This window comes from Aedes albopictus, chromosome 3 (assembly GCF_035046485.1).
Source record: "Aedes albopictus strain Foshan chromosome 3, AalbF5, whole genome shotgun sequence".
NCBI lineage: Eukaryota > Metazoa > Arthropoda > Insecta > Diptera > Culicidae > Aedes > Aedes albopictus.
Genome location: NC_085138.1, coordinates 48,967,298 through 48,989,352, shown reverse-complemented (window position 1 = coordinate 48,989,352; position 22,055 = coordinate 48,967,298).

The window sequence follows — 22,055 nt, the reverse complement described above, 5'->3', positions numbered from 1 at the left end:
TCCGCTCTATTATTCCGTAGGGAAATGTAACGTTTCTTCCCATACTGGATCAGTTGTCAAAATTACTTGCGGAGAAAGGTGGAATTTTACTTGAGCGCTCTACTTGGCAACTGGAAACTTAGCTTAACTCATAAACAAAATTAATTTTGGAATTATCTCAAGGCCGTTTGGGCCAGAAAGACTGGAAGCGTGCCATTCTCTTTGAATGACTGGCTTATGAGTTAAAGTGGGATATGGCCTTAGCCATGGCTGTTTATTACTTCTTATTTTCAAAATGGAACCAACAGAAATTCATTTGTTTCTTTAGAAATGGCTCGAACTTAGGGGCTACATACGTACCTTGCGAGGATAAAAAAATCTTTGTTATGATTTTGATATTATTACTAATTTTGCATCCATATTGTTATCAATAATTTTTTAATTTCAAAATTTGTTATTGAAACATTGTATTAATTCACTGTTTTTAAGTTGTTATGAAACTAACAAAACCTGTTATTAAGCTGGCCTTCCAAGAACATTTTTTTGTTATGATTTTTGATATTTTGCCGCTTATGACAGACAATTTTATATTTAACATGGTATGTTAGGGGCTGTCCATTATTTACGTAAGGGAATTTTAGCGATTTTCTAACACCCCCTTCCCCCCTTGTAAGATTTATTGTATGAGAACCCAAAAAAAATTGTATGGCGCATAAGATTTCTCAAACCCCCCCTCCCACCATAAACCCTTACGTAATTAATGGACAGACCCTTATGTTAATAACATGAAAATAACTTTTTGCGTTATTCAGTTATTTCAGGCCAAACATTTCAATAGGTCCTATCTGCATTTGAGAGGCTCTCTTTGTTCACTTTCTCTTTCAATTACTGCAATGTAATGGTACACTTTTCAACTACTTTTGCAGTACAAACCAAAAGACGATTGTTTTGACCATCGTTCAATGCAAGGAGACAATCATAATAAAAATAAACAGCTGAGTTATTAACGAAAGAGAGGGAAACCAAAGAGAGTCGCTCTTTTGCAGATAAGACCTTTAGACATGTACGGCCTCATTTTGCCAAAATAACACATTTTATTATGCTGTTGGTATTCCCTTCTGCTCGGGCTTTTGCTAAGGGTGCTTGCCCCCTCCTGTCCGAAAAGCTGGCTACACCCTGATTTCTGATAAGTTGACTGGAGCGTAAATATTGGTGAGTCCTCTCTTCTCAAAGTCTACTTCTCGCGCTTAGTATCATACGGGCGTATCTACAATGATCGATTTCTCTTCATCGATTTTCTCTTTGGTTAATAACTTGGCCGGCAAATGATTTTCGGTCGTTTTTGTTGTTTTAGATGCTAGTCCTAGTCGTCCCTTACCGAAACCCAGCGATAGATTATCTGAAACTCGGTCGTATTCCTCGGAATAATCCGAAGAGAAAATCGATGAAGAGAAATCGATCCTGTATGATTCTGAATGTGATATATAGTTTCCAAGCGTCCCCATATGGGGTACAATTTTCGATAAATTTAGTTAGTTCATATGTCTTGCTGTATATGTGTCCTTTTTGTAGGATTTGGTCAAGAGTCCCAGATGTTCATATAATCTTGTTATTTTTTTACCTGAAAAAAAAAAAATCAATAGGTGACCATTGAAGTTAAGTTTCCAAAAGCATTTAAAATATTTCTACCATTGACCAACCCATGGGACCAGTTTCAATTTCACTGTTATTCCCCACGCGTACCAGCCAAATGCACGCTCGTGAGAGAATCCCAAAGATTGGCAGACAGGAGGTCCGGTCGAGCTGTCATAAATCTTGGTTCCAGTTTCTAGTGCCATAATCGATTAACCTTCGCACCACACTGTAATCATGACGATGCTCACTTTCTGACCTGGCTCAACCAACCAACCAACCAACCAACAGCTGTGTTTTGCTAACGAGAAACGCGGTCAATGGGCGATGGCACCCGAGCAGAAGGGCATACCTTACAAATACCGTACAAAGAGCAACCTGTGCTCTAATATCGCAAGTTGGTATTGCTATATCATTCTACGCAATGTTATGAGAACACCACAATAACAATTGGAGGTATTTGAGCAAAGTTAGGTATTAATGTGGTATTGTTGATTTAGCTGCGATAATAACTGAAGAACAAGATTTGTTATAATATCATGGAGCTATAGAAAAATGTTCAATTTAATAGCAAGGAATGTTATTACTTTGTTATTTCATACCTTCTGGAGAACATATCATGCCAAACATGTCTAAAGGTCCTATCTGCAGAAGAGAGGCTCTCTTTGCTTTCCCTCTCTTTTGTTAATATCTCAGCTGTTTATTTGTATTATGATTGTCTCCTTGCATTGAACGATGATCAAAACAATCGTCTTTCGATTTGTACTGCAAAAATAGTTGAAAAGTGTACCATTACTTTGCAATAATTGAAAGAGAAAGTGAACAAAGAGAGCCTCTCAAAAGAAGATAGGACCTATTGAAATGTTTGGCCTGATATAGAGCACTTGAAATTTATGGTATGCATTCGTTATTGAAATAACAGGACTTGTTATTTTTCAGGTGTTATTTATACAAAATTATGGTATTCATTTTTGTTATTTTGCCTCTTATGTCCACCTAATAAAGGTCATATTGAGGTATAATGTTATTTAAGATTAATACCCTGATATGTTATTTTGTTGCTATTCTTTCCTGCTCGGGCAACGCGACGGTGGTGACTGAATTCTCTCACATTTTCAGAGGTGTGGACTTGCGCGGCCTGCCTGCCTGCCGGGGTTTCGATGAACAACGAACGGTAACAGCAGGGTTGATGCGAAATCTAAGCGCCACCATTCGCGTTTCCGGTCTCCCACGCTCGGAAGTAAATTGATTTTCTTTTTTTGCTGGAAACTCACCCAATTATTAGTTGTTCTTCGAGCGGGCTGCCGCCCCGGGAGTCTTTCTGGTTCGAAATGTTGTCGTTGGTCGTTAAATTTGCACGCAGTCCACCCCACATTCCGGAAGTGGAACAGATGGGAGGGGAAGTACATCTGATGATGGCAGAAAATCAGGAATGTGAGTAGTAGCCGTTATAACGAAAAAATTGGAACCTTATAAATGTACATTTCATTTTCCGTATCGAGCCCCACGTCTGGGAACTTAGATACGCAAATTAAAATGGAACATTACAAATGCACAAAACACAAACATGCAAAACATAACATAAATTGTGCCCAGTTATCCAAATAGATAACTAAGTCCGAACCCAGGATGACGAGGTTTCATTTTTGTTCTTGGTCCATCAGTCAATCCTGTAATCGTATTTTTTCTGGCAGTTCGCCTTTTAGTTCGCAGCATCTGTTGCGGCATTCATAGCTTGTTTTGGTCTAGGAATTTCTAATCCTAAGGGGGCATCCTGATTTGGGCAACAATACAAGACCGTCTACAATTTGATGTCCGTGTTAGGGGACGGCTTGCGTGTTTCGTACTGGATCACTCCTAAAATGTTTGGAGCACTACAAATGCACATTAAAATTCAGGGACAGATGTACAAACCTTAGTATAACATACAAAACAAACTGACAAAATGTTCACAACAATTAACAAACGTAACACACTCCATGCAACAATCGAAGAATTTTCCATGAATTGGAGAATGCAATTCATGGAAAATTCTTAAATCTACTTTACAACGTATCAACTATATTACAAACGTAACACAACACCAGCAACAGCGGAAGAATTTTTCAAGAATCGAAATTGCGATTCTTGAAAAATGCTTAAACACTCCTATTTACTATCCTTTCAAGTGGTCGGTTGATGGCAGCGAAGATCATGTTGTTTGGTGCTAAGCAGACCTCAGCGTGAAATTGTCACCAGACTAACCATATTACGTAAGCCAAACGCTTACCAGATAACTCCGCGAATAAAATTGCCACCAGGCTAACTAAAGCTAATTGCCACCAGGCTAACTTAAAACTAATTGCCACCAGGCTAACTTAGAACTAATAACGCCAGCGAATCCTGGCAAAGGGTATGATCTAACGCCATTAACCAACGTTCTCCCATCAACCAAGCATTTAATCTTCATCTATCTTTACTGTTGCGGACACTCATATCTGATCTACTCTAAGTTTACCTAACCTAAACCAGATGGATCAACAAGAAACACTAAACTTTAACATGAACGTGGGTTTTTTAGTTAGGCGCCAATATAACGAAAAAATTGGAACCTTCTAAATGTACATTTCATTTTCCGTATCGAGCCCCACGTCTGGGAACTTAGATACGCAAATTAAAATGGAACATTACAAATGCACAAAACACAAACATGCAAAACATAACATAAATTGTGCCCAGTTATCCAAATAGATAACTAAGTCCGAACCCAGGATGACGAGGTTTCATTTTTGTTCTTGGTCCATCAGTCAATCCTGTAATCGTATTTTTTCTGGCAGTTCGCCTTTTAGTTCGCAGCATCTGTTGCGGCATTCATAGCTTGTTTTGGTCTAGGAATTTCTAATCCTAAGGGGGCATCCTGATTTGGGCAACAATACAAGACCGTCTACAATTTGATGTCCGTGTTAGGGGACGGCTTGCGTGTTTCGTACTGGATCACTCCTAAAATGTTTGGAGCACTACAAATGCACATTAAAATTCAGGGACAGATGTACAAACCTTAGTATAACATACAAAACAAACTGACAAAATGTTCACAACAATTAACAAACGTAACACCGTAGTCAGAGGGGGTAAAAACTGCCAGAAAATAATACACTGAAAATTTTCATAAAAATTTTGTGAGTTTTTATGAAATTCAATTTTAATCCGTTAACGCCCAAGGTGTCTCACAATTTAAATCTTCAAATAAATTTGTTATCAAAGGTCAAGTTCCAATAAAATAAGCATGATTTGATGAAAAAAATGAAAGTCTATGGTGTAGTTCCAAAAAAAATCTTCATTGTAGGTCCTCAATATCTGATAATTTTCTCGAGTTCTACTTCAGCACAACTTCTACGCTATCGTTATATTCTGATCCGTATAGATAAAATGCAGCTCTAAACAAGTGAGAGAGATGATAACCACTCTAAAAGAATAGAAAACAGGATTTACAAATTGGGGCAGAAATATAACCCGATAAACGCCTAAAAGTATGCAATGCATGGATCTTGTAATTTCATGTAGTTTCGACTGCAGTGTTCAACATTTTTCATTGTTTTAACAAATCAAATAAAGAGAGCTTACTATGTGTGGCATAAGCAAACGTTTAAATACTTTAGAAGTTAGATTTTACACAGATAACTATTTCTAATAAAGTAATTGAGTTTTTCCTTCAGCACCCCACAAACTCTCTTTACGTACTCACCATACGTAAACTTTTCAGAAGTTTTTTTTTATATTTAATAAAGAAAATCGTGTTAAGTACTGTTTCATTTAATTTGTCTCCTTTGACAGATACGTATTTCGACCTCAACTATATGGTCGTCTTCGGTGTTTGGTATTTACAGGTATTCTACTAACACGCCCAGGTTCATCATCATTCCATGTTTTGATATAAAATTTCAACCAGATATACTCTACACGGCTTCTCCATTTATGTTTGTACTACTCCATGATTGTTTATTCGTGCACAATATGTGAATTTTATGGTGTAATTCTGGGCACTATCAAAGTTACATCTGTGAGAATCTTTCTCTGTAATGATTATTCAACAACTGTATTCATTATTTGTATACACTTTATTACCGATACTTTATTATTACATACAATGATTCACACTCCAGACAACAATAACAACATCTCCACATATGACAGATACTCAATGTAAACATACACGCTAAACGTAATAGAGTAATACAATAATTTATTATGTGCATACCACAAGGTACCACAACATCGAAAAGATAATGTGAAATCCCCGAATGAATCCCGGGAGGATATACAGAAGGAATTCTGAGAGTCATATCTGGTAGAGTTCTGAGGGAATCTGAACTGAAAGCTTGGTAGGAATCCCTGAAATAATCACAGAAGAAATCCCGGGAGGAAATGCTGTATAAATCCCGAGCAAGGATCCTGGCTCATAGAAAGCATTCCATTAGGATTCTCTGAATATTTCGATATTTCGACAGAACACTTTGAAATTATACTACAATGAATCTGTGAAGTAGTTCCAGAAGAAATCCGTGAAAGAATGCTGGGTAAAATTTCGGATTTTCTAAAGCAATTCTGGCAGAAATCCCTGAAGTTATTCCTGAAGGAATCCCGTAAAGAATACCTGATGTATTACTTACAGACATCATGACAGGAATGCCGGCCAGAATCTGAGCAGGCATTCCTGCAAGAACCATAGAATATGTCTCTATTATCTAGGGTTGCCTGAAAACAATCTCGGAAGAACATATATTTTTCATTTTTTTCGGGAGGGATCCCTTAAGGAATAACAGCAGGAATCATGGAAGGAATCTTTGAAGGAGTTCCAGCACAAATGCCTGAAAGAATGCAAAAAAAAAATAACTAACAGAATTCTTTCAGGATTTTCCAAAACAACGCCTGCAAAAATCCCTGAAGAGAACTCCGGAGCAATCCATACAGCAATATCTGAAGGAATCTCTGGAATAAACCTGAGAAGATTCTCGAAAGGAATGCCTGAAGAAATCCTGGATAGAATTCCTGAAGGTATCTCAAAAAAGAACCACAGCTCATCTAATCTCATCTCAATTCTTAACCCTATTCTCTAGCCTCTACCTTACTGTCTTCTTTGCCCTCTATTCCAACCCTCTATCCTACGCTCTATCTTAACCTTCAACCCTACCATCTGCCCTACTCTCTAAACTATCCTCTACTATAACCACTGCCATATCCTTTACCGTACCCTCTAGTCTATATTGTGCTTAATCGTGCCGTCTATCCTACTCTCTACCCTAACATTTTTCCTACCCTCAAACCTACTCTCTATTCTACCCTTCTCCCTACCGTCTACCCAATCCTCTATCCTAACCTTCTACTCCACTCCCTCTACTCTATCATTCACTCAAACCCTCTACCCGACCGCCTGCTCCACTTTTTATCCTACCCGCTACCCTACCATCTACCCTTTAGATACGCATATTGCATGGTATTATAGCTCAAACAATCATTCCGTGGCCACTAACTTGGGTATGGTCCGCCATCTTGGGTTTCAAAATGGCGTCGGATATTCATTTTTGAGTTCTACTCATGAAGCCCGATCGCTAGATACCCATATTGCATGGTTTCATAGCTCAAACTCTCATTCTGTGGCCGCCATCTTGGATATGGTCCGCCATCTTTGAATTCGAAATAGGGTCAACTATCGATTTTGACTTCTACTCATGAAGCCCGATCGATCGATACCCATATTGCATGGTATTATATATCAAACTACCATTCCATGGCTGCCATCTTGGATATGGTCCGCCATCTTGGATTTCAAAATGGCGTTAAATATCGATTTTTTACTTCTACTCATTCTGCCCGATCGATCGATACCCATATTGCATGGTATTATAGATCAAACTGCCATTTCATGGCCGCCATATTGGATATGGTCCGCCTTCTTTGATTTCAAAATGGCGTCGGATATTCATTTTTGAGTTCTACTTGTGAAGCCCGATCGATAGATACCCATATTGCATAGTATCCGAAGCAGCATTGTCGTTAAAAAGCATATACCCTGGAGTTTTGACCGCCATCTTGGAACCTAAGCCGCCATCTTGAATTTAAATATCCTTGCTACCACTTCCACATCCTAAGGAATGTGTATACCAAATTTGATTGAAATTTCTTGACGCATTTCAGAGTTATGCCTCTGCTCCGGCATACATATATACATACATACATACATACATACATATAAACATATAAATAGACAAACATGCAAACATATAAACATACAAGCATATAAACATACAATCATACATACATCAACTTTTGTATGTATTGATTAACAACTCTGCCGAAGAAATAAACTGTAAATTATTAGCCATTGTCAAGATTCCAGAAAAATAACTTTTTTTTCGCATTGGAAATGATGCTCACAGATCGTGACAATCTGCATTCTTTGCAGCATCTTTAACGTCACCTAGTGAACCAGTCACATACTATATTGCCCACTATGAGCAAGGTATGGGTGTGGAGAACATCTTCTCTGAAGAAAGTATTCTAAAATTTTGCATAATTCTGGAGATATTCACATCCAAAGGACTGTCCTATTTATAGGACGCTGGGCGTTCGGGGCATCTTTCCTATAAATAGGACGCTGGGCGGATATGGGTTAACTGCAGCTCTGGCAAAAGTTGCCCAAATCAAAAGACAAACTACCAAATTTGTAAATTTTACGTAAAGAAGATTCACGATTGTCATGCTCTAATATTGTCTCTCATGAATATTGGAAATATTAACTCAGAATAACCCCAATAAATCTTTATTATTTCCAGACCTGGGTACGTCTTAGAATTCAATGTTAAATCATAAATTGCATTTCTTCCGTTTGAAAAGCGCCCATAAAATGGTCCAACCTTCTCGGTGCAGTGACACTCCCTTGAAGGTGTTTTCAACGAGGGCCCATTTAGGAAGCTACTTAGTGCTCCCGCCCGATTCCAGCGCACCTTGTCATTATGATGCTAATCGCTAGTTTTGATGTCGCGATATGATTGTCCACGATGGGTTTCTCACTCATCCAATTAGTTCGCACTACACTAACCGATGGGAAGTCGGAAGTGCTTACCGAGCGAGAACAGTTTTTCATCTTTTGGAGGTGATGGGCTGGGCACTTTAAAAGTACAAATCGGTGACACAAAAAGGGAGGAATGATTATTATTGCGATGTGCTTCTCATCATGTAACACTTGCTACCTGGCTGGTTCTTGAAAAACAATGCGCGGGAACTAGTTTAGTGCTTTGACTAATTTTCAGGAAACAACTCCATGGATTTGCTTAGGGTGTCCATTATGCCCCTAATCCCCCTAATTGGCAAAATTTCCTATGGTTCTCGAGTAAAAAGGTTTGACAAGTGTAGATAAAAACCTTAATTATTAAAATTGTTTATTTTTTGAAATATTTTTTCTGGTACTCTTGATAATATTTGAGTTGGCTCTAATTAAAAAAATCAGGTGACCAAAGGGGGGGGGGAGGGGCACGACCCCCCCCCCCCCCCTCTGCCCCTCTCTGGCTACGCCCATGAGACCTGGTATTCACGGCATTTCTGGAGGATATGCCGTACGATAAAGATCTGGTCCGTTGTCGACCGGCCGTCGATGAAGCTGGCTTGATAACTTCCCACGAACTTATTTGTTTTGGGTGACAGACGACGGAAGATGATCTGGGATAGCACTTTGTAGGCAGCATTCAAAATAGTGATCGCCCTGAAGTTCTCACTTTCCAAATGGTCGCCTTTCTTGTGAATGGGGCAGATTACCACTTCCTTCCACTCCACCGGTAGCTGTTCGGTTTCCCAGATCCTGGCTATCAGCCGATGCAGACAGGTGGCCAACTTTTCTGGGCCCATCTTGATGAGTTCAGCTGCGATACCATCCATACCAGCTGCTTTGTTGTTTCGAAATGATGAATGCCATCCTTAACTTCCCTTAGCGTGGGAGTTGATTCATTTCTGTCCTCCGCTGCACTGGTGTCGTCGTTTCCTCCGTTGCCGTGGTCTCCCGTGCCTACGTTCTCCACGCCATTCAGGTGCAGATCGAAATGCTGCTTCCACCTTTCGATCAGCTCACGTCCGTCCGTCAGAAGGCCTACGTCCTTATCCCTGCACATTTCGGCTTGCGGCACGTAGCCTTTGCGGGATGCGTTGAGCTTCTGGTAGAACTTCCGTGTTTCTTGGGAACGGTACAGCAGTTCCATTTCTTCGCACCCCGCTTCTTCCAGGCGGCGCTTTTTCTCCCGAATGAGGTGGGTCTGCTGTTTCCGCTTCTGTTTGTAACGTTCCACGTTATGTCGGGTCCCTTGCTGCAGCAATACCGCCCTCGCTGCGTTCTTCTCTTCCAAAACCGTTCTGCACTCTTCGTCGAACCATTCGTTGCATCAATTCCGTTCCATGTACCCGATGGTGCTCTCGGCTGCGTCGTTAATGGCTGCTTTCACTGTACTCCAGCAGTCCTCTAGAGGGGCCTCATCGAGCTCGCCCTCGTCTGGCAACGCGGCCTCGAGATTCTGCGCACATGCTGAGGCGACATCCGGTTGCTTCAGTCGCTCTAGGTTGTCCCGTGGCGGTCGCCGGTACCGTACATTGTTGATGACGGAGAGTTTTGGACGCAGTTTGACCATCACCAGATATTGGGTTTCTCATAAATGTTTAGACTATTGTGATAATTTGAGAACCCATTAGATCTTTATTTCCCAGCGACATTTGACACATATCAAACTTATTTTGTTTACCTGTTCTGCATCCGACGCCCCTGTCACGAACTCAACCGAACTTATGTACGCTAGCCGCTGCGAAGTCGTGTGCAAAATTCGACTGTGATAATAATGAATTTTGGCCAAGTCTAAATGGGTGCAAATGTCGCAATAGTGGTCGGAGTCGATGTTGGTGCCACGATAGGTCCTGACGTCGATAATGTCGGAGAAGTGCCGTCCGTCAATCAGAACGTGGTCGATTTGAGATTCCGTCTGCTGTGGTGATCTCCAGGTGTTGGAAAAAGGTGCTACGTATGGCCATATTTTTGGAGGCGGCGAAATCAATGAGTCGTAGGCCGTTTTCGTTCATCTGCTGGTGGGCGCTGATCTTACCAATCGTCGGTCTGAATTCCTCCTCCTGGCCTACCTGAGCGTTCAAATCTCCTATGATGTTTGTTTGTTTGTTTTTTTATTAACGACCCTTTAATCAAACATGATCATTCGGGTCGGAATACGAATTCAATACATATAGCAAAAACACAATTACAAATCACACATTATTTACTATTGGATTTGGAGTCTCGTCTACGCATTCCTCTATCAATGCTGTTTTGCACCCAGGCAAGCCATGCATCCATGTCGTTGCGGTCGGGCTCGGGCTCCGACTCATCATCCTTCCAATCGGTACTCATATCAACATCTGGGATGCGCTCTCCGTCTCCCTGCTTCACTTTGCGAAAAAAGTTCCCATCCTGCTTTTTTCTCGGCGGCGACTCTGTTGTTTGTTCAATCATTTGCACACACGCGGGCTGCTGTACGCATTGTTGCTGATCTTTCTGCTTCCTCCTCTTTTTTCCACCGCCGGTAGTTGCGACGTCGTCGATCGATGGCTTGTTCTGCAGGTTCTCGTCCACTGCACTGGAGCTTGAGCAGATGTTCGGCTCGTTCAATTCGGTCACTAGATTGCGTGTCGGTCTATCATCGCCCGCGAGGTCGTTGGATGTTGATTGATTGTTGCGTTTGACTTGGAGTGTTTTTTTGTGTTGCACACAGGTACTACCGGGGTGTAGTGGTTGGGTACAATGCTTACATGAGGCTGGTTGATTTCGGTAGGTAACCAAAGTTTCTTCACCTCGAATCGTAACAAACGATCGTATGTGGCTACGAAGTGTCATCGTTACTATGCGTACCCCAGAAGAAACATCTTGGTAGGGAAATGAGGGACCCCAACTCAATTCTTTCACACTGTGAACTTCGCCGAAATGACGAAGAAAACCAGCTACATCTTCGTTGCTCACACTCTCGGAGAGGTCGTGAACTTTGACCTCAGTACAACCACTGTCAATCGTTAATCGTATTCGATGTTTGCTGCCTTGCACTTCCAGCTCGTGTCGTCCGTCGTGTTCTTCTACTATTTTTTCAGCCATCGCTTGGTCTGCACATTTAACATGCACGCATTTCGCAGCATGATTGATTTGCAGGCGTTTCACCTGATTAGGTTGTAAGCCAAGTGTTAGCCTAACAAAACCGTGGATTTGTTCATAACTTGGCCGTCGCGTGAAGTTTGACAAATCTACTTTAAATGTGTGCTCTCGGGAATTGAGAGCCATCACACCACACTACTGACAGAAAAGCTTCTCGCAATTGAAAATACGTCCAACCGATACGAAGACTGATCGCAAACTGATCTCCTATGATGATCTTGACGTCGTGGCTTGAACAGCGATCGTACTCTCGTAAGAGCTGCGCGTAAAATGCGTCCTTTCATCATCAGTACTTCCGGAGTGTGGGCTGTGCACGTTTAATATGCTGAAGTTGAGGAATCGGCCCATGATCCTCAACCTGCACATTCTTTCGTCGATCGGCCACCAACCGAGCACGCGCCTCTGCATATCACCCATCACGGTGAAAGCTGCTCCCAGCTCGCGTGTGTTGCCGCAGCTCTGGTAGATGGTATGATTACCTCTAAACGTTCGCACCATGGATCCTGTCCAACACACCTCATGCAGCGCTACGATGCCGAACCCGCGGTCCTTCAGTAGATCGGCGAGTAAACGAGTGCTCCCAATGAAGTTGAGAGATCGGCAGTTCCACGTACCGAGTTTCCAATCCCAAGTCCTTTTCGTTCTCTGGGGTCGTTGCCGTTGGTCTCGGTTCGTATTATTCTGTTGCTGATTTTCCGTTACAATGGTTTTTTACGGCTGGCTCGCAGGGCCTGACACCAAACCCCTACTTTCCGGAGGACCATAGTGCACAGTTGAGCTAAGAGTCCTTCCCTGATACTCGGACGTAGATCAGCCGCCCCTAACATGGGGATCAGACGTTGTTGTGAGCCGCTCCTCCTGGAGAACAGACGCTCAGGTTTGCCGAAGCAAACCCCCCTTCCCTGTCAGCCTACGACCAAAGTTCCCACCGGGGTTGGTTACCCGATCTTCCATAAGGTTGCGGATCACAATGGGATCTGAATTGCGCAGCATACCCAGTAGGGTGCCAATGAAAATCGACTTTTCGAATTTCGAATACGGGTAGCGCTCAAAAGTTTCGTCTTCTCAAAAAACGTCACCATGCAAAATTTCAGCTCAATCGGACTTCGTTAAGGGGTGGCCCAAAGCGGTCAAAGTTTGGCTGTTTTGAAACACGAAAAAAGTCCCAAGGTAGGGATACATGAAAATTTCAAAATCGAAATTTTTTTTATGCCAAATGTCTTAAAAGTGCATGAAACGTCGAGATCTGGTGTTATCTCGAAAAAAATTAAAAAAAAAAAGACTTTTTAGGACTTAGAAAACTGTTGAGTTGGGTAGTGAAATGAATTTGAAATGGACGATTTGAATTTAATTGCTGAGACATTCATGGCAATAGTACTGAAACCTGTATTATATCATCGTTGGCAACTGCTAGCATACTATATTATGTATTTCGTTAGGGTGGTTCACTTATTTTGAATTAGGGTGGTCCTTTTTGTAGAAAAATAAAAAAAAAGTATTAAAAGTATATAAAGCAGTAGAATTTAAAAAAAGTCTTATGTTATCGTAAGCCATTATCAATATTATATTCTATTAGGGTAGCTTATTTATTTTCCACTAGTGGTTCTTTGAGTTGGAAATCAATATTTTTCGTATAGCTTATAACCATTTCTCACAAAACTTTCCAAAATGCCTATCTAACATCACTCCTATAGTGCTGTTTCATTAATTACGGCATCAATATAGTATTTTCAACCGATTTCTATCCACAAACTGAAAGATTGTGGTACTGATTACCAAAGAGATTTATTTACTAGAGAGGCTCTTATCGTAAGAGAGGTTCTTTTGAAAAGTTTTGCGAAACTACCATTGAGAATACCAGAGAAGAGAAGGTCCTCTCCCGAGTCAGAAATTGATTAAAATTTCATGCTGTTGGTCGCGACACCTAGCGGTTGAAACCAAACTTTTTACACGGAAAATTTCAACCGTGTTGACACGATAGAGCAAAGTATTTTGGAGGCAGGTATACCAACTCAAAAATTGATTCGCACAAAAGATTGTGTTCAATTAGAATGTATTTCGGGGACACAGTCAACGTTGCTCATTCATTAAAATCGTAAAAAGGGTACGCGATACAAAAATGCGGGGAATATGCGTATGGTAATTAAGAATAATGGGTAAACACCATTATTATGCTTTATAACAGCTTCCAATTGCAAAAACATCGTTGGTACGTCTGCCATATTATTAAAACGACGTATAATACACGCAAATCCTATGTTGATACGTCGTTTTGAAAAAGTATCCGAGAATTGATATGATCTCAATGAAACAAATTATCAAAAAATAAAAGAATCAATCATCGATATGACGTCATTTATTCATTAATTTTGGTTATACCTGAAAGTAATCAACATACTTTGAGCCATGCAGTTGTTTTGACGTTTAGACACGATGGAAACGAAATGAGCAGAAACAAAATAAATCGGGTCGATTTTCGACGTCAAAAATTTATCACTTTTCGTGTGGTCGATTTGTTCTAAGATGCCCTTCTCTTCTCTGAGAATACGAGACTTCTTTAAGAAGAAACAGACCGGTGCCTTCGTCTAATTATAATATAAAAGCTTCTTATTTCTGTTTGCACCGTCATTGCAAGTTCAGATGAAACATTTCAGAATTATCGACTGTAACCAACAAACAAATTTGATCGATAACACGTTAATTCAGCTGTTTTTATGAGGAAGAAGAGTTTAGTAAGCCAAAATCGTTTGTGGGACTCCTAAGTTAGGGAACTATTTCAGTAATGCGGTATTTGCAGATAATGGTTGTGGTAAAAGGCACGTAACGAAAGGGAGGGACATTATTGTGATATTTCAGACTATAGTTTAATTTAAAAACACTTCACTAATATTTCACTTTTGCAAAAGCAAAAATAAAAAAATGACAGTCGAGCACTTGACACTGAAGAAGTTCGTAAGTCACAGACAAAGTAGGCCTATCTGTCCGAAGATAAGCATTAAGCACAGTAATAGAATTAAAAGGAATTTGCTCGTCCTTTCTAGTTTTTCTTTAAAGGGTTATTCATTTTTTATTTTTTATTTTGCAAAAGTGAAGTATTAGTGAAGTGTTTTTAAATTAAACTAGAGTCTGAAGTAACAAGTTCTACTAAAAGCTCTAAAGTAATAGTGATGTGATTGTGATATTTACAAAACTCATGTTGCTAGGTTTTTGGTTCATTGCATCGCATATATTTCCTTAAATTACATCCGATTTTTTTGAACTTTTATACATTTTTCGATTTGCAATATAAACTGTTTCTGATTTTCATCCGTTGACAATTTCGAATTATATGTTTTGATTAATGCAATACCTCGTTCTGCATTGTCATTGACTACTTCCAAGCTTTTAATTTGTTTAATGGCACTTTCATATTCTTTGTTGCTGTTCCATTGCGTAATATCACTTGTTGGTGCATTAGTCTCTGTTGCTGTTTCTTCCTCCTCAAAATCACTACACGAGATAGTTTCTTTTGGACCACTTGGACGAGTTCTTGCAAATACCGAAATGCTTCTTTTTCCTTTTTGTTCTTTGGTTTATACCTCGTCCCGATGTCGAAAAGGTTCTGAAATGAATCAGAGAAATCCTTTCTTTTTTCAGCTTCTTTCGCCGACATTCTTAGCTTGCGCTTCTGTAAGCTTCTCCAAATTTCATAGTACCGTAAGATTTTATGTTGCACTGTTCTGTCGCCGAGCAAATGGTTCAAATGTTTTTGTTCCATGATGCCTTCAAAGCTTGTGTTGTTAATTGTGCACTTGATTTAGCCGTTTGCTTCTCTGCCCGCAGATGAAACATGAATTTCCAGAATACTTTATTGTATGTAGGCAAATTCGATGATTCTGGAAACAAAGGTATGTATTTTCCAACTAGCCAAATATCCTCCATTTTGAACACACAAAAAAACTGCTGCTCGCTGGGACACTTCTTCAACAGGACGAGATAGTATTCACTTTAAATTTGACGTTCTCACTCGAAATATAAAAATACAGAATGAATGAAACTAAAAATAACGATTCCTTATATACTTAAAGTGTGACAATTTCACTGTGCTGTCTACCTATAGGTATGTAGTAGCATCCGAAGGACTGTGATGTCTACCAACTAGTAGTAACGTTCTAGTTTGTACCTACAGGCCTACGTACCCAATAGACTTACACTGGTATAAATACTTAGACATATTTTGTTTAGATAGAAACAGCATTCGAAGCCGGCATTGTCACTACCGAAGCGCATATATTGTGGATTTACCAGCTACTTGTATTCCACCGGTCACTACAGTACCGCCTCCAAAGTAGCTGTTTTATAAAAAGAGGGAATTAAAAATGAGCTTTAACATTTTTATTAATTGCGCGATTCCTCGTTGCCACCGGCTACTCAATGACATTCATTTTTTGATAATTAAGTTGACTTTAATATGAAAACGGCTACTTAAGTGACCGGTGGAATCCAAGTAGCCGGTAAATCCACAATACTACAGCATGTGGAAGGCAACGTACTGTTGTTTTGTTCCCCAGTAACGTGCTTGTGTTTCTCGGAAATGAAGCAGCCTAATCTTTTTAGAAAAGATAAACAAACAACTTTTGTTGCACTTCATCGTTTCATTATTTTGGTAATATTTTTTTTTCTTCATTTCCATCTCGAAGAATCACCCTAATGGAACATAAATAAACCACTCTAATGAAATATTGAAATTATAATGGCTTACGAAAATATAAGAGATATTTTAATTCTATTATCTTATTTTTTATTTTTCTACAAAGAGGACCACCCTAATTCAAAATAAGTGAACCACCCTAACGAAATATATCATATAGTATGCTAGCAGTTGCCAACGATGATATAAGACAGGTTTCAGTACTATTGCCATGAATGTCTCAGCAATTAAATTCAAATCGCCCATTTCAAATTCATTTCACTACCCAACTCAAAAATTTTGTAAGTCCTAAAAAGTCATTTTTTTTCAAAAAAATTTTTTTCGAGATAACACCAGATCTCGACGTTTCATGCACTTTTGAGACATTTGGCATAAAAAAAAATTTCGATTTTGAAATTTTCATGTATCCCTACCTTGGGACTTTTTTCGTGTTTCAAAACAGCCAACCTTTGACCGCTTTGGGCACCCCTTAACGAAGTCCGATTGAGCAGAAATTTTGCATGGTAACTTTCCTTGGGAAGACGAAACTTTTGAGCGCTACCCGTTTTCGAAATTCGTTGGTAAAATTTTTCCCATACATTCCATTGGCACCCCAATACCCAGCCTTTACCGTGCCAAAAGAAACTAGCCTAGCACATTTTAAAATAAAGATAAGATCTTAAAAAGATTGCAGTATAAAAAAAAATAAAAGAAATCATAAAAAATATTGCAGAAGATTCATAACATATCTGAAGAAAAATACACCATAAAAAAAACAAGAAAAAAAGCTACAAACTCTTAAAAAACACTAGGTTTTATTGGTATCAGGTCTAAACAGGTGGTTCGTAAAGAGCTGTCAAGCAAACGGCAACACACCAGCTATGATTATCGACAAGATCTGAGAACTGTTCCCCTTTCGACATGTGTTGGCCGTCCACCGTAGACAGAGTGGCGCTGAACTCCCGCTGTATTTTGAATTCTAGTCAAGAAGTATCGCATTGCTTATGGCTATGGTGTGATTTTCCAAGAGTACTCAGAGTTTTGATAGATCAAAAGAACGTGATTACTAATCGCAATAAAGTTCGGTGCTGCATCGTTACGTGGTTTAAGTTCCTTGTTGCACAACTTTCTCTACCAAACGATAAACACAGTGATCAATTTTGGTCCATTAAACAGTAGCACAGGGGTGGTATGTGAATTCACTCCTTTGTGTCAACCGACCGACGACAGCCACGCGGTCTCTCTCACCACGGTAATCCTGCTTGATGGGGACAATTGCGCGCGCCAGACGCACAATAATCATCGCATAACACCGCACCGCACTACTTTCGTTCATGGGAACGTGCTGAAATTAGCCACTCCACACCGCACCGGATTCAAAGTTGGGAGTTGTTATTGCAATTTCCAACAACGACCCAAAGCTCGCTTTCTCGATTGGATTGCAAATTTGCACCTTGTTTTGATGTCTATCTATTCTTCTATCGTACCGCATCGCACCAGCCATTGCTTGGCTTTTGGCTTGGGGGCACTGCTGCCTGGCTGCTAAAATTAGTTCAACCCGCTCACCTGGCGAACTGGCTGGATGGCTATCTCGGACTGGCGGCGATGGCCGTAAATTTCCGTGAAACTGCGCCGTGCTTAGCCGGAAAATTGGTCGCCGTCGCCATCAAAAGTAAAAGTGTGATAAGTGTTGATTACAATTTCGCTATTCTACGTGGCGTTGGTTAGCCGGCCGCGGTTGATCATTGTTATTTGGCTCAAGATTAGGTACCTGCCTTGGGAGGCAAGTATTGTCATCTCTAATTACTGCGAAATCTCAGCAGGGGCATGGGGCATTGGCCGATGCAAGTGATGTGTCTATGAGATGACTGATTAGATAACACAAATATTTCTTAAGCTTTACACCAGGTGAAGGATACATGAATTCGTGTGGCAGATACGATATTACTCTATGCTACAATAAAAAAAAACAATTTTCATATCAAAATGTTCCTGGACCGTACTAAGAATTGAAACCAGACACAGTCAGTATCATCTAGCTGAATAGCTAGCAGTATCGGCAGGGAAATGCATAATTAGAACAGAAATCCAGTTAGTATTATACCGTTGTTGCTTACAGTTTTTGGTTAATATATTAAACAAATGTCTCCAGGGGGGGCTTGGTGGTCTAGTGGCTACCGCTTCTGATTCGTATGCAGAAGGTCATGGGTTCAATCCCTGGCCCGTCCCTTTCATCCTACTTTGTATCTTTCTATCCACTTTCTCTCTCTTTCTCTCTTATCTACATATACAACTCATGTATATTCATATATTCATAGCCATCGCTAGAAACAGAAACGAATTGGAAAACAAAGTCGTTTCCCTCCCTTCCAATTTCCACTCACAGCACAGTGTATATAACGCCTACAAGTTATGCAACCGAAGCGTGCTGTGTCGCTTGACCTTATTCACCTTGTTCACCACACAATCTATCACCTTACGAACACTATAAAATAACCCCTTTCCATGGATCGCATCACCGACCCAACGGTGACTCCCAGATCTCCCATCCTTTCCGTCTAACAAATACCCCAGTCCGTGCTGGTTGTGGGGACGCAGAGTGCTCTCGGTCTCTAGTAACAACAACCAGTACACTCTAACATTCCTTTCCCTTCCCAACTGACTATAAGGACGTGGCCGGCGCCGTTATTTATCCAAAATGTATGAGCTGCTTAAATTGCACTTTGAGAATAAGTGGAGTGTCCCAGCCCTTATTCATTTGGATCTCAGTGCAATTGGTACCAGCTCAGATCAGTCACGGAGGAGCAATCATTGATATGTATAGTCAGATTTGATCGTTTTGATCGTTGATCGAATATATTAAACAAATGTCTCCAGGGGTCTCCAGTTAGCCTAGTGGTTAAGGCTTTGGATCGCCAATCCGGAGACGGCGGGTTCGATTCCTGTTCCGGTCGGGAAAATTTTCTCGACTCCCTGGCATAGTGTATCATTGTACTTACCACACAATTTACAAATTCATGCAATGACAGGCAAAGAAAGCCCTTCAATGAATAACTGTGGAAGTGCCCTAAGAACACTAAGTTGAAGAGTGGCAGGCCAAATTCCAATGCGAACGTCGAGCCACAAAGAAGAAGAAGAAGAAGATTAAACACATGTTTTCAGAGTATTGTGCTGTCTCTTGCGGTGAATTCTGGATTTTTTTCTTTGATTCTCTAATTATCATAAACATCACCAGACTAATTCAAACCATTACAAAGGTAACAAAAAAGCAATCGAGAACTACGCCATCCGGCTTCAAAAACACAAAAATACCGTAAGCAGCTCCCAGCCCATATCCGTGAGAAATACTTAAACCGTAATTCTACTTATCGTTCATACTCCTCATCAGTTCCCAACTATCTGCCAAATTCACCCGTTCTCGCGAAGTACTGCGAGTTGCCTTTTTGACACAATTCCCGACTGAAACAATTTAACACACTAGGTAGGTAGTACTTGCGCGCGCACCCGCTTCCTTCTCAGCAGAGCCAAAGGCAGCAGCCCAGTTTCGACTGCGTCCGAAATTTCCGACACCAGTTGCATAAGTGCCCTCGCCGGTCTCCTTGTCTGGCTTGCGTTTCCCCCTTAAACAAAAAAAAAACCCTAACAAGACGCAAATCGAAAGCAGATGTTCACTCCTCCATGGAGCACCGCCTCCGAGAGAAAAAAAAAAGCAATATGTAATGAAGAAAAATTCTTGGCCACCACTAGAAGCGAACGATGCTGACCCCGGGAAAGATTTTTTTAGCCTATTTCTCGTTGTTTTAATTGCGGCAAACTTCTTTCGTTTTAAAGAAGATAGCGAATGAATGGTGGTTTCTGAAGCTGTGGGGTTGCCTGGTTGTCTTTCCACGATCTAATATAGTGCCAGTGCATTCACGTTTTTTTAGGTAATAAAAGTGTCTTTAATAAAATATAATAATAATAATTTGATAAGCATTTTCCACAAGGGAACGTATCGATCTTCACATTTTATGGGTCACACCTGTAATATGTACTTTGGGGCTGTCCATAAACCCCGTGGTCATTGAGGGGGGGGGGTTCGACCAATGACCATTTTGTATGGACAAATATAAAATTTTGTATGGACTAATGACCACCCGGGGGGGGGGGGGGGGGGGGGGGATCGAAAAGTCCCAAAAAAATGACCACGTGGTTTATGGACAACCCCTTTCTCCAGATTGGTCACTACCTATGAATGACGAAAATTGGGTAAGGTGTTCATATTTCTTGCGCTCACTTATCTAGGTATAGGTTAATTGGCTTCTTTAGCGATGTTGAGATAATTCCACATTCTGAATCTGCATGGCAAACTAAGCTGAAATTTCATGAATTTTAGTGCCCAGGAACCTATTCAAAAAACAAATTGAAGTTTGTATGTGATCGATTTGTCGAATCATTCCTCGTCGCATTTTGTACTGGGCAGAGCTGTCAAGCAGTTGCCCTGCTGTCAAAAGGTGATTTCGAAAAATCTCTTTGAAATAGATTTTTGGTACACAAAGGTTCTAAAAATCCGAAAAAATCAAAGTGGTTCAGAAAAAGGTGCTCTTTCGTATAAAATAAAACCCAGATTTATCCACCTTGGTGATAGTGCCTTTCTCGTAGAATATGTACTCATGATCTTTCCGTCGACGCAATCAATCTTGCCTTAGAGTCAGTGATCAGTCCCAAATCTCTGTGCTTTGGTAACGGACGAGAAGCAGGAAATGCTCATAACAACGATCTGGGACTGTACCACCTAAGAATTTCTGAATCATGAGAATACTTTATTTAGAAAATCAAGAATTTTTTCAAGGTCATCATCGAATTGGGGCACTTATTCCGACGTTATGTTCAACGTATGAGTTGACTGCTTGACCACCTTCACTGGAGGCTGATTCATACCAAAATGACAATTACTAGCCAGGATTAAACTTTTTTCACAGATCACTCTGACAAAGTTTTATCTGCACACTTTATGCTATATTTTATTATCATTGGTTACAAAATTCATGTAGAATTTGTAATGTAGTAATTTGAATTGCCAATGCTATATCACATTCAAATATCAACCACATTAAAGAGCTCGCCCTCCAGTCGCATCCAAATTTTGCGCAGTGATTTTAGACGCAAACAAAGATTTAAAAGAATGTTCCGGGCTGATGCGCTAAAATTTTAATTTTTCCATACAACGTTGATCCATCCTACTGTAAATTTACGTCTCAGGAATCTAAAATGGTGTGATTTGATAAGATCGCTTTAGTTTTTTTTGGGTTTTTGGTTCTCTTACTCTTCTCTTTCGTAATTCCGCTAAAGCACCCACTGCTGCTTCTGCAACCTCACCGGTAGTCTCTTATGTAGTCTGAGTCTATTTTGTATTGCTTACGAGACCCCCGGAAATGATTCCGGAACACTACCGGTATATTAAAATGTGATCTGAGTTTATGATTTTCCTGAAAACCTTTCATCAGCTTATCGAAAAAACCGCGATTTGATGAAGCGCATGCATGGAGTTCGGTTCCCTTCTACATTTGACCACATCCAGAGGGACAC